The sequence below is a fragment of the Ictidomys tridecemlineatus genome, unplaced genomic scaffold, assembly GCF_052094955.1.
Source record: "Ictidomys tridecemlineatus isolate mIctTri1 unplaced genomic scaffold, mIctTri1.hap1 Scaffold_51, whole genome shotgun sequence".
NCBI lineage: Eukaryota > Metazoa > Chordata > Mammalia > Rodentia > Sciuridae > Ictidomys > Ictidomys tridecemlineatus.
In genome coordinates this window covers 970,169-984,495 of record NW_027523338.1, presented here as the reverse complement: position 1 = coordinate 984,495, position 14,327 = coordinate 970,169, and the positions used below count along the sequence as shown (strand labels likewise).

At 39.8% G+C, this 14,327-nt stretch overlaps 1 non-coding gene and 1 pseudogene across 1 annotated transcript; one reads left to right on the top strand and one right to left on the bottom strand.

Annotated features, from left to right (window-relative positions):
• Nucleotides 1-14,327, top strand: part of LOC144373847 (junctophilin-1-like) — a 71,788-nt pseudogene that overhangs the window by 33,886 nt on the left and 23,575 nt on the right.
• Nucleotides 5,286-5,358, bottom strand: Trnaa-cgc (transfer RNA alanine (anticodon CGC)). Its single transcript has one exon. It is a non-coding gene; the product is annotated as a tRNA-Ala (tRNA).

Genomic DNA, 14,327 nt, shown 5'->3' with positions numbered 1-14,327 from the left:
AATTGATGCAAATCCCCTTTATCACAACAATCAATGTTGTGAGAGTTCACTTTTAAATACAAAGTTTAAGATGTTTGAGACTTAAATACAAAAACCATTATGATAAGCAAATGGGCATCTCAAGTTGGCAGATTTTCCCCATAGTGTTCTAATCTCCCCAGCTGACAGGCAGAATGGTGTGGGGGAAAGTGCCTAGGGTTTATCATTAAACATGGCCTACATCACTGCTAGTTCTGCTGTCCAATGGTGTGTACTTTAGACCAGGATCTATTGTATCCAAACATGTATTATTATACATGAAATGGACAGAATAATAACTTTATTGTGTTGTTGTGAATGTTTAATAATTTTGGCCAGGTACAGCAGCACATGCCTGTAATCCCAGCTACTTGGGAGGCTGAGGCAGGAGGATGGCAAGTTTAAGGCCAGCCTTAGTGACTTAGCAAGATCCTGACTCAAAATAAAAAATAAATTAAAAGGACTAGAGATGTAACTCAGTGATAGAGCACCACTAGGTTCAGTCTCCAAATGCAATTCAACCTAATTATTTTGTTCATAAAGTATTCAGCAGAGTGTTGAGGATGTAATACTCAATAATCGGACAGTATTACATATTTTCATACCAATAGGGTATATGTATCTATATGCATGTTATAGTTATAAATCAAAATTAAAATTTTAATTTTCACATTCCTCTCAGGATCTTAATTAAAATAGCTCCTTGAATTAATTTAACTCTAGAATGGTTAGGTGCTCTTGGCCAGGCGAAACCCACAGGAAATGATGTCTTACTCTCTCTCCTCAATTTCCCAATCATCCACCTTTGTCTCCGCTGATCCTTGCTGGTTTTCCTCCTTCCTACCTCCATTCACTTCATGACTAACAAGCAAGGCAAGTGCATTGATAGTATAACCAAGAATAAAAACAAATATTGGCTTTGCTGAAGAGTAGTCCAGTTCTTGGCAGTAGCCCAGTTCTCTGCCCTCCCTGAACATGATGACCTTACAGGCCATGAGGGTGGCAGGTCACCCCCTACCGGAGTTTCACCACCTATGGATAAAGAAGTGATACCTTTTGGCCAACCCATTAGCAGTCTTTGTGCGTTGTATCTTGCGTGTGTCTGTTCTGATGCCTCCTGGAACTGAACAGGCTAGGATCATAATGCCTGTATAATTATATAGATTGCATGTCATGCAAACACTTGGGATACACACATGATGGTGGAGCAGGGGTGCCACTAACTGACTAGGCCTGGCTTCCTGGTCTACATAAATCTGTTGGAATGAAATCAGCTCTGAGATCTGAATTTCTGTAAAATGTATTAACATAATAGTAGTGCTGGGTTGACGTGGCTGGCTACAGGATAAAGATTTTGGCTACCATTCGAGATCCACTTACTAAAATAATCAGCTGTTCGCATACGTCTATTGCTAGACTTTTCAATCTGTAGTTACAAAATACAATAATTTCGTGGATAGGCCCGTTATTTAGCATTCTTTGTCATTCAAATAATAATTTTAGAAGGTATATATGCCTCTTCCCACCTGAATCTAATACCTCTAACTTTATTTTACCAAAGCAAAATAATTCATTTGATTTACTGGGAAGATTGTCATCTCTTAGAAAAAGCAGATGTCTACTTTTATTTATTTTTATTTATTTATAATAAATGAATTTCCCTAGAAATGAAAGTGTAGCTGCAGCAATTATTGATTATTCAAGCTGAAGGGAATTTTAGAACTCTTCAGTTTTCCAGTGGTTTTTCAAAGTGTGTTCCTTAGACTTCGCAGGTCTTACAGAGCAGCTGTTGGTAGGAGCCAGGAGAAAGCTGAGGAGGTGGGAGATAGGCACCTGTAAGCCAGAACATGCACTTCTGTCTCTTTCCATAGGAAAGGGAGAGAAAGTGTTAAATTTCTTATAAGAAATAGAATTGTTATAACAACCTAATTTGTCAGACAAAGAAACCAATCCATTGCAGATATGGTAAAAGCCCTCTGGCTATAAATGAGAAGGAAGACATGGGCAATAGAAGGAACCCAAATCTAAATCTCTGGAACACCCATGCAGAGCTTCCCCTCAGCCAGTCCCCCCAGCAAGCTCCCAGCTGCTGCCTGCCTCAGGAAGGGGACAAGGAGAAGGATGGGCCTGCCAGCCATGTTTTTAGAGCACTCATTTTGGTGCTTCTGAGGATAAGAAAACTGAAAGTCTTTGATATGACTTTTACTCTGTTTCTGTTTACCTGTTTTATTTTCAAACTTTAAGCCCAATGTCAGGTAAGAATTACTGTTGACAGAAATTTATATCAGCTCCCAAAAAACTGCATCCATGTTGAAACTTTGAACATGGTCATTTGAAGGCAGAGTGCACCTCATAGCAGGTCTTTGTTGCTCAAGGAAAGTGGATCCAGTGACCCTAGACAGGAAATGTCCTTAGGCCAGCCAACTCTTGAGTCAGAAATAGGGACTTTGTGTTTTCCATTGCCACTATTGGTACTTCCAGAGTAGAAAGAGTGGACTTGTGGACTGTAATAACTTCTAACTGGTAATAACACTGTAATAACACTGTGAACCCATTTGTCTTGTTTCACTATTTGCAAAACTCTTGCATACATACTTCATTATGTCCCCACAACAAGCATGCTGACTGTACCACTTCTACACCTGCAAGATTTAAGTAGTCTGCCCAGTGTCAGACAGCTTGCCACAGGCAGAACAGAACCCAAATCCAGGCTTTCTGCATACCACCCCCTCACCTCCTGCTGCCTTGTGTCATCTGGGTGGTTCCATTCACTGCTGTCCCTCTCCAAGGTAAAGGGGTAGGACAATACATTGCCTTATGCTGTACTTGGTCACTGTTTTCTGGTTTCAGTTTATAAAGATACAGAAGTATTGCATAGACTGCTTCCGTCTGCTTAGAAAAGGAGGAAATAGGATTTTATAGTCATATTTTCTTATGTTTACTTAAACTCTGGGAAAATCCTTTTTTAAAAAGACAACACTGGTTGGGTGTGGCTTGGTTACTATTGGGATGAATGGGAGATTTGTTCCTTTCTTGGAGATGGGGGGGGTGCGCAGTACCAGAGATTGAACCCAGGGGCACTTAACCACTGAGCCACATCCTCACATCCTCATCCCTTTTATTTATTTATTTATTTTTATTTTGAGACAGGGTCTAGCTGAGTTACTTAGGGCCTCGCTAAGTTACTGAGGCTGGCTTTGAACTTTGTAATCCTCCTACCTGAGCCACTGGGCCTGACATCCATTATTTTGTAATATATTCTTGACCCATGTGAATCTACTGCTTATCTAGAAACTTGTTTTAATGTTATTTAATCAAATGAGTAAATATTCTATATATGAATTTAAGTGCTTATTCTGTGCCTGGCTTTGTCTATGTGATCTGTGTTAGGACTTTACACGTGTTTTCTGTGGTCCGTATTTAAACCTGAAAGTTAGGTTTCACCATTATTTATGTTACCAGGTGAAGAAACTGAGGCATAGCCAGGATGAGTAGCTAGCCCTGTGTTTCAGGCTCATGATTGTGAGAACTCACATCTAGCCAGATTGATTCTAAAACTCTGCTTTTAACCACTATAGGAATGGATTAGACCAACAGCAAGAAACTCGACTTTGAGTGCATTCTGATATGATGTAAGAGGTATTTTTAGTTTGGAGCTTTTGAAGTTCATGAATCCTAAATAATGTGTCTATATCTCTGGAGCAAATCCAGAGAGACCGTGAAATTCCCATTATGCTAATCTAATCCAAGGATTACATTTATGCTGTGTTTGTAACAATATGCTGTGGATTGAAGTGGGCTGGTTTTCAGAGCCAAATATTACAAGTGCAAAGACACCTGAGGACATTCCCAGGGCAGTAGGTGGGGAGGAAACAGCCAGAGCCTCCAGATGGCCAGAGCACAGCAGTGACCAGGATGAGATGCAAGTGTGGCCTCAGGGTGGCCTGGCAGGCAGGAGGCTTCATATACCACCCGTAGGGCATGAAGTGCCTGCCGTGGAGGGTTTGGCAGTGTCACCTCCGAATCCCAGTAACAAAGACGCTGACCCAGCTCAGCAGCTCACACACTAGCAGCATCTCAGCATCCCACCAGGCCAACAAGAGATGCTACCACTTGACACATTCCTTATGTTGGAGTAAAATCATTTGAAGAATTAAGTGCAGCTGACGATCATTTATTCATTGATATTGTCCATCATACTAAGAATTATTTATTCCTGAAAGGTCATTATATCCAAGAATCAACACAGGGAAATGGATATGTTAAGAAAATTTTTAAAAATTCTATCTGGAAGAAAATGGTCATCTCACAGTAATTTGGTTAATGAGGGAAAGCATTGACAGAGTGGAAAGAAAGACCACCATCAGAGAATTTTAAGCTTGACTAGATGGTCGGTGTGGACGTGTATGTGTACAGGAAAAATTCTCATCTTCAGTTCACACCAGCTAGTTGTGGGAACCACCAACTAGCTGATAACCTAGTGTGGATTATGGAAGATACTCCTTGTAAATTTCTAATTAATGTAAATTAACCCTGGCACATAATCAGCACTCAGTAAATGTTAACCATAATCATCATTATCATCATCATCAATACTGGCTTGCTTAACTTAGTACAATCATGATTCCTGTGTATTTGACTTTCCATCAATAATACTTTATAGATTGCAAGTCACTGACCAGGAAGGGTCCTTTGTATATTGTCCTATTACTTCTACCAACTTGGCCAAACTGACCTCCTCTTCACAGAGGGCAGAGTTCACAAGTCCTCTCCCAGCTCACGCCTTCACAACTTTGAATAAACCTCTTGCTCAGGATAAGTGGAGCATGAGCCCAAGGCCCCTGGGGACCTGTCTTATCCATTCATCCCTCTTTTCCCTAAAAACAAGAAATTTGGCTTCACCTCCCTTATTTCTGGCTTCTGTACTTGGAACTCATTTGTTTAGTGGTATGTCCTTTCCTGGCCTCCTTAAGAACTGTGGAATAATTTGTCTTCTCCAAGACCATAATTCATTTTAATCTTGGGAGTATTGTGATCTATATATGTGTGTTAATTGCTAATAATTACAGGGAAATACACAGAACAGCAAAAATTGGAAATATTTAGGAATTTTTAGAAGTATATCTTTAGGGGAGATTTTTAGAACAGCAGATTCAGAAGGGGCATGGGAGGTGGATATGATCAAAGTATTTTATATGCATGTATGTTCTGTATAATTAAAATGCATTAATTTTATTTTTTTTATATTTATTACTTATTTATTTTTGTGGTGATTCTGGGGATTGAACCCAGGACCTTGTGCATGCGAGGCAAGCACTCTACCAACTGAGCTATATCCCCAGCCAAAATGCATTAATTTTAAAAAGAAAGAAATATGTTTAGAACCTCTAATAACACTCATTTCCATTTTTTTATTAAGACCAAAATTGGCCTCTGTTAGTTCCCTGTCTTGATTCTAACCTAAGTAAGATGAATTTTTCAGAAATCTTTCTTTTTCTCAAAACAAAGAATGGGGAAGGATGACTTCATAGCTTTGCTTTTGGAAGAAAAGGTGATGCTTTTTGGAGTAGTTACAGTAAAGTGCTATGAGGGGCCTTATGTTCCCATTATCTGTTGTGATGTGGCCACAATTATGTCTCCTTGGCAGCATCCACGTGGCAGATTCTTGATCCAGATAGTAAATACATGACTTATTGATACACATATTTATGTGGAAGAATCTCACACATTTTTCATTGTCATGCTGTTTTTAAGAATGAGCCTGGAGGGCTGGGGATGTGGCTCAAGCCGTAGCGCGCTCGCCTGGCATGCGTGCGGCCCGGGTTCGATCCTCAGCACCACATACCAACAAAGATGTTGTGTCCGCCGAGAACTAAAAAATAAATACTAAAAATTCTCTCTCTCTCTCTCCTCTCTCACTCTCTCTTTAAAAAAAAAAAAAGAATGAGCCTGGAGCTGGGCACAGTGATGCATGCCTGTAATCCCCAGGAGCTGAGGCAGGAGGATTGCAAGTTCAGAGCCAGCCTTGGAGCTCAGTTGAGATCATCTCAAAATAAAAATCTTTAGAAAGGGCTGAGGATGGAGCTCAGTGGCACAGAGCTTGCCTAGCATGTATAACATTGACTTAGCTCCTACAGCACCACCAAAATAAAAGTTTAAAGGGAGAGAGGGACTGGAGGTGTAACTTAGCGTTAGAATACTCCTGGATTCAGTCCCCAAGTACCACAAAACATTATCATTATTCTTATCATTGTTAGGGAGCCTGGAATGCATTCAGGAAATAAGGTGGAATCTTATTTATTGAAATATAGAATTAGCTCTCCGAAAGCTCAGAGCACTAAAGGTAGTATGGGATTTATTTTTGAGTCATGTTTTGATGCTATTCAAAGCATAATTATATTCAGTGCCACATGTATGCCTTCCAGTAAAAAGAGACACCTCTGTTTTGATACATGCACCTCTGTGTGGCCACTATGTAGATCAGTTTAAAAGTCTGTATCCCTGACTACATGTAACCAAATAGTCTGCTAATGGCTCTTTTGTTAAGGACATTTAAAAATGGTTTCATGTTAACTGACTAGTCTATGTGGGCAAATATACTTCAACATAACATTTCTAAGATGGTTTTTCTACTTATTCCAGAAAACAAAAGTCAGGTCTATTATTTACTACCTACTTGGATAGTAAAGTTTATTAAGCAAAGAAACCAAATAGAGAGATTTGGTTGACAGCAAGAAATATTCCAAGCAGTCCAAGGAAATATCTGCAAACTAAATAGAAAGAAACTCTGGTTTCTAGATCTAAGCACTTCTAGATCTGCAGCAAGAATATGATCACATACATAGGCTGGATTTTCACTCTGCAGCTAGCAAAATGGGAGCATCAGCACCACATACATAAGTACCCCAGGCAAAAATCCTTGACTTCTAAGTTCCTGAAAAGTTAACCATTTTCTGATTTGCTGGACAGAGTGATAAATCTGGCTTTAGGCTAGCTTTGAGCTGGGAGTATTTGTAAGACCTCAGCACCTATTCCGGAGAAAGCTGCTTTTTACATTTTTCTTAATTTTAATGATTTAAGGGCATTTCCAGCCCATTTTTCTTCTATAAAGTAACAGCATAACTCCAGGTAGGAGCTCAGCCTTGTGTCTGGCACACAAGTGTTTACAGCTGATGGCTGTGGAAGTGGAGGGGCAGATGGGAAAGAATCAGTTAGAAGCAAGTGTTTCTCACAGTCCACTTCTGAAAGCTCAGAGACCTGAGAAGGCTAGCTTTATGTGTGCATGGAATTTCCTCTGAGGCTCTCTCCATAGATATGTTGTACTTTATAAATTCCTACCTGTAAATGGGTCTTTGGAAAATTATTCTACAAATATTCCAGTGGTCCTCAGCCAGGGGCGAGGGCCTCTTTTCTTCTCCTTTGATTATTGTCCATGTTTTCTCAGTCGACTCTTGGAAGTTTTTGGTGGCATTTCCGTCGGTCTCTGCCACAGTTCATCCTCCCCAGAAGATTCTGCTGAACACTTGGGGAGTAGGAGTCCAGCCCCGTGCATGGTGGGGCATATAGTGCAGCAGAATCCCACACATCCTGATACCAAGCCAGAGCACAATTGGATTATGTCAAAGGTGCCACGTGTGTCCGCTGTGTTTCTTCACAGTGCAGGCCAATTTAAATATAGCCTACTACCACAACTTGTCCAGAATTAAAATAGCACAGAACAAGTGGCAAATGGCAGGGACTAGGGCTCTTTGCCAGGAGATGGCTAAGGTCCGGGAAAAATGGGCTTTTGAGCTAGACCATAGGGCTCAAAATAATGACAGGAGATGGAATACCCTGTGATCCCGCAGTGTGGCTTACATTTCAGGTGAGTGCACGTTCTCAGAGCATGGATGAGAACACTAGTTCGACACCTAGGAGAGTAGAAGCCCATTTCAAAAACTGAGTAAAATGGGCTACATTATTTTAAAAAATAAAATCTGGTTTCTGAATTCTCTGGTTCGATGATTCTCATCAAGCATCAGGGTCAGTGCCATTGCAATTGTGTTTTCCAGGCAGAGGAGACTTTAACCATGAATTGAATTACATAATAGCCCTGTAATAAAACCTCATTTGACAAAGGAGGCTGGTATTGTACATAATGAAATTATAATTAAAAACTATGAGCAGCCCTAATTTAACAAGTTGCCAAGGCAGAGTTAGTAGTCAGTACAAGAGGGTTAAACTGTTTGTTCCTGAAGTTTTTTGTTGGGTTGGTTGGTAGATTTTCAGTTTTTTCAAAATAAAACCAAAAATAGTTTTATTAAAAGATAATAAATACAGTTAAGTATTAGCTCCAAGCGAAAACAAACCAAAAAACCTTCAAGTAGTCCTAAGTGTTTAACATTGGTTGCTGCAGATAATATTCCAAATATAAATATTAAAAATGTGCATATATTATGCATATTTACATTTATTTATGTATTCACTCCAAATTCACTGTCAAGAGTAAGCCTACCAAGCATACATTTAATACTTCTTTAGATGTTTTTAATAATACAAAGGACTCATCATCTTATAGCATTTAAATTCATAGTTATGGTTGACGTGGTTAAGGTGATAGTTAAGATTACAAAGCAGATTTAAAAATAAAATAATTCTTCTAATTTAGAGTGGAAAAGATCGTGCTTCAGAAATTAAATTTGGAATTACAGAAGCAAGGAAGACAAACTGCCTTCTGGAATTCTCCACCTTATACTTTAACGAGTAATTTGCAAGAAGCTATTTGTCATACTAGTGTCACTCGTGGTGACGTGTGTGTCTGTGTGTGTGTGTGTGTGTGTGTGTGTGTGTATGTATGTGTATGTGTGTGTGTCTCTGTGTCTGTCTGTCTCAGCACTCAGGCCATGCAGCAGCACCCCCTCAGACCAATATCAGAACTTTGTTCATCTCACTCTGCCAAACAAGATCATTTGAGCTGCTATGACTGACATCTCAGAAAAACATTACAGAGAAATTCTCATTTGAAATTGACTTGCCAGCAGTCTTCATCTGCCAGAGAGAAAATTAAGGGGAAAGCAGCTTTCATTTCACATGCAGAATTTCAGAGGGGCTGGAGCTGGATAATGATGATGCAGGCAATCATCATTGCTTTCTGTGGTTCCTGTTACCTGCAGCCAGCCGTGGTCCACAGATATTAAATGGAAAGTTCTGGAAATCCCACGATTTATAAGTTTTATTATAGTATATTGTTACTCTTTTTATTTATTGTTCTATCTTTTTATTATTGGTAATTCGCTGCTGTGCCTAATTTATAAATTAAACTTTACCACAGTTATATACATATAGGAAAATACAGTACATCTAGTGTTCAGTACTGTCTGTAGTTTCCGGCATCCACTAAAATAGCCATTCCCCATAAGGAGGGACTATGGCATATATAGTGAGTATGGAGAGAAAAGTGAGTGTATATGTAGAATTAGCAAAGTTGCCTGTGTGCCCAGAATGGCAAATAATTATGCAGAAGCATTTCTAGGCATTTGTAGATCTAGGCATTTGTATGTTGAGGTTTTGTTTGAGGTAGAAAATAGCAGTAGATTATCATGAAATAAGGATTTGGTATCAAGAAAGACAGGCCAGGGTGATTATTCTCAGGAACACAAATTCAAACGTGCTCTGAGGGGCTGGGGTTGTAGCTCAATGGTACAGCACTTGCCTGGCATGTGTGAGGAGGCACTGTGTTTGATCCTCAGCACCACATAAAAATACAGGTATTATGTCCACCTAAAACTAAGGAAAAACATGTAAAAAAAAAAGCGATCTGAAACCTGAACATGCATCCATAGGAATAACAAGGAATGGGGAGTGTTCGTGAGGTCCAGGAGAGCTCCTAACAGCACAGAAGGCAGCAGTGAGCAGCCTCCAGCTTCTAACACTGTGTCCTTGTCATGGGTACACAGAGGCTTCTTAGCTCTCCTCCTGACTCTGGAACAAATGCCACTACCAGAGTATTCCAGGTCCTCCTTGGAAAAAGGCCTGTCTACTAGAGCTGTGGGTTCTATACCTGTCCCTAATGGAAGGGAGGTCCCTTCAGGGTGGGCCTCTTCTGGACATCATGGCTGATTCTCACAGCCTCCCCTTTCCTCAGTGACTTTCATGTGTTCGGGTAACTGGTTGACCCCAGGGACCTATATGACACGATAACAGGGCTTTCTGTGCCCCCATTTCCTTCATGACAAGACAAAGCATAGAATATGAACCTGTCTTCCAACACACCTCTTGCAGTATTTTCTGGGTCCAAAATTATAAATATAGTTTATAAGTTTCCACTGGAATCCTGGATTCCTATCATGGCTACGTGTTCTCCACCTTAAAGACAAGGGGGCTTTTCACATTCATGGTTCAGAGAGGACAGTTAGCTGATAAAGCAGGGGCATGTCCTTTGTCACTGAATCTGTTGTCATTTCAGAGGCAAGACCTATTTCCAGTACTCATCGCTGGCCAAAACTTGGCACATTGAACAATTCTAACCTGAAAGGATGGCTGGATGCTCTGGGGCCAACTGGAGACCCAGCTAGAGCCACCATCAGATACCAGCCAGGCAGTAGAAGCTCGGATATTAATACTAAGGTAGCAACTCTCCTGCCCCTTGGAGTTCAGCCTGCCCTTACCACAATCACAAGATGACAGAAGATCCTGAATTCTTGGACTTGAAGGGAAATCCCTACCTTGGTGGGAATGGCATCCTCTGTGCCCCTCCCCAACCCTCGGCCTTGGGTTGTATAACATCCCCTTAGTGCCTGGAATTCTTCTTGAGTGTCTTTGGACTTGGGCTGATCCTCCTGTTGGGGAGGAGTGGTTTCATTTGTGTTAATACATCTGTCACTAAGGCAGTGAGTTGAGGAAAGTAGGCCCTTCAGTGGCTGCAACAGGGTCAATCCAGCTAACTAGCAAGCCCCGGATTCAGTCAGTCCCACCATGAAAATAAATAAAATTTAAAAGTTCATTAGAATGTTTCTAGAGTCAATGCATAGGCAGACAGGAGACATCTGGTCAAGAATATTCAAAATACTATAAGAATATTAATATAACCATCTATCAGGACCAGAGGAAAAGATTCCTATTCTTTGAGCAAGATTCTTGGACTGACCTGATTTGAATCCTGCCTTGCGTTTCTACCATCTCTAAGTATTGGTATACTAGTATCTCAGTGTTCATGCATTCATCTTTAAAACTGTCTTTGCCCCTCCATTACACCAATTGTTACTTAAAGGTGCTAAAGAGAAAACCAGAAGCCCTGGTTTACACGTTTGTTTCCACTTCTATTTTCCTCAGAATCCTTGGATAAACTGCTATTTTATCGAGTTTTAAAATGAAAATTTCCTATTCTCAGTTTAACATAGCAAATGCTGAAAATAGGGAAATATGACATAATTTTTTGAGATTCTCATGAGGAAAAAGAAGAAAACTTTTTTAAGAATTCAGGGGGAACTACATGATCCTCTGATATATCCTTTTAAACTTGGAGGCATTAATTACTAATTTGGTGATTTGGGGAAGGCAACTCTGAGTTGGATGAATCTGTAGTATTTTTAACACCACCTAAAAATGCTCCTTCTAAAGAATAACCTTGATGAGAAGCAAATCTGCCCTGTAGTCTTTAGTAAGATGTTTTCTAAGCTGTGTTATTTCATTTGAAAGTCAGCCAAAATTGGTTTTAAAAAAAAATGTGTAGGAGAAGAAAGCTGAATATTTGCATTTTTCAATAGCGGCATTAGTCTATTTAAAATAAAGATTGATTAAAGAGAGCAGTAACAGATTCAAAGAGAAAGCATGAACTATGAAAATGAGGGGATTTTTAGAGCAGAAAGAAAAATGAAATAATTACATACTAGAATGTTTTCTAAAGTAATACAGAAGTCTTTCTCAGAACATACTTGCTTGCCGTTATCACAAAGGGTAAGAGACTTGGGTTCCATCCATTCATTCCACAAGATAGCTGTGTGACTTTGAATATGTTTCTGAGTCTCTCTGAGTCTCAGACCTCTACAGAAGGAAAAAAAATTGCCTGACCATCAGGGAGGGAACCACAGAATTCTCAAGAGACTTTCCAAGTTACAACTGTGTTTTTAATATGTCTGGTAAAGCAGAAGATTGAAGAGTCACTTCTTAAAATCCAGAGGCTTAGCATGTATCAGAGCAGTACCTTCATGCTTGTAGTATGTTGCAGAAAAGGCTGGAAATTTAAAGTAAAAATAGTTGAGGACTCCTTGATTGAACTATTGAATGCTTTCTGGTCCCAGACAAGGCATGAGGTAACTGGAGTAATGGAACCACAGTTCCTACCAGGAAATGTGAAATGATGAAAACTAATTTGCTGAGAGAATAACCACACCCCTGACACTTTAGTATTTCTCCCAGAGTTGTTCTTTCCCAAACTATAGCTTCAAAATGTGTACCTCTAAAGTGGTAAGAGCTCAAGATGATAGCTACTCCCAAGCAAGTTCGTGTTTGTACTGGTTAGCGTCAGAAACCCAATAGAGGAATGGGTCCTTCTACTGCTCACTGGTTAGGCTCATCTGGGCAGAACAAAGTGAAGGGGCAGCTTTGGGATCTTAAGAGCCATTTCGGATGATAGAAGATGGATATCTTATTACCTTAGCGATTGTTTTTCAACTTGAGTTCAAGAAGAAGGTCTAAAGGCCTTGTGTCATTTTTAAGGAGTGAATGGTGATTGCTTAATTTTTTTTAAATATATAAGTATTTATAAAATGGAATTATTTAAGCACCAGGGGTATGCATTTAATGGACATTTGCAGTAGCAAGTGCGGATTAGGCCAGTTTATGATCCATAATAAATGATCTGTCTGTTCTTTAACTGAAGACCTCGAGCTGCCATCATGTGTTCTAAACATTACGCGGTCTTAAATTGCTCTAATTCTTAGCCGTAATTTAATTTGTACCTATAACAGACCCTTGGCAAAAGACATGAAACCTAATACTGAAGATAAAATAAAAACAGTATTGGCATTTTAATTTTTATCATTATCCAGAAGTAATTCTCAGATCCTGAAGCTGCAGAGTTCTTAGACACATCCAGGTGTCTCTGTGACAGTGCCCAAGAAAAAATGTACTTGTGATTATGTCTAGCTCCATATTATAGAATATGCATCTACTTTAAAATAATTTGGTCTACCTAGTGTTGCCAAAGGCCTACTAGCACCCCCCAAAAAAAATTGACCTACAGATATATTATTTAATAGCAAGCCAGATTCAGTCAAAATAATACACTATCTATATAATTTCTCATTAGGAAAGACAGATCTTATTTTAATCAGCTAAAAAATACCTAAAACCATAAAATCTACTTTGATAATGACTTTACACTTGTCTGATTACCCTCACATTTTTCACCCAATCTTAACTTAGCTCCTTATATTTCATCTGACCCAATGACCACCTTTGGTGGTGGACTCTTCCTCCCTGCCCACAGCTCCAGGTGATTCTATGTTGCTCCCCATCCTCCTTGATCCGGGTCTTTGCCTCTGTGTCATAGCCACATTCTACCTCCTCTGCTTCTCCCAGAGAAGAACGCTGCTAGAGAAAGATGCACAGTCATAGAAACCCAGGTCAGGTTCTCCTGGGCCACTGAGCATTTCTAATATACTTTTCTTCCATTCCTTAGAACTTTGATAGTGATGATTCTTCATCTTCACCTCTTTTAAGCCCTCAGAATCTCCCCACTGTCTCTTAATTTCTGCAGAAGACAGATAATGGGCATTTATCCAATAAGTACCCTAAGTTAATACTAAGCACTTCATATAAATCAATCCTGATCTCAGTCTAACTCTACACATTAATATTGCCCCCATTTTACAGTAAGAAAATTGGGGGCACAGTCAACATGATGAACTGGGGTGACAGCCCAGGTCTTTCTGGTTCCAAAGCCCCATGAAACTCTTGTTCTCTTTCAAACTTACTATCCTTTGAATAACCTTAAAACATTGGATCAACTCATCCCTTTTTAAAAATATTTTTTCCTGTTTTGTTTCTCTCACCTCATCTAGGATGTGGCTCCAACAATAGTCATCTTCTCAAAACTCCTATTCTTTGGGCATCTTCCTTCCCACCTTCCACTAGTATCAGTTCTCATTTACTTAAAATGCAAGTAAAATGTCTTTTCCCTTGACCCAGCTAATTCTTCTGGTTACTGTCCAAATTTCCTTCTTCCTTTCTGGGTCAAAAGTCTCCAGCATGTGCCCCACACCTGCTTCCTCCACTTCCTCTGCCCAGTTCCTCACCAACTCCCTTCCATCGGGCTTCAGCCGTGGCCT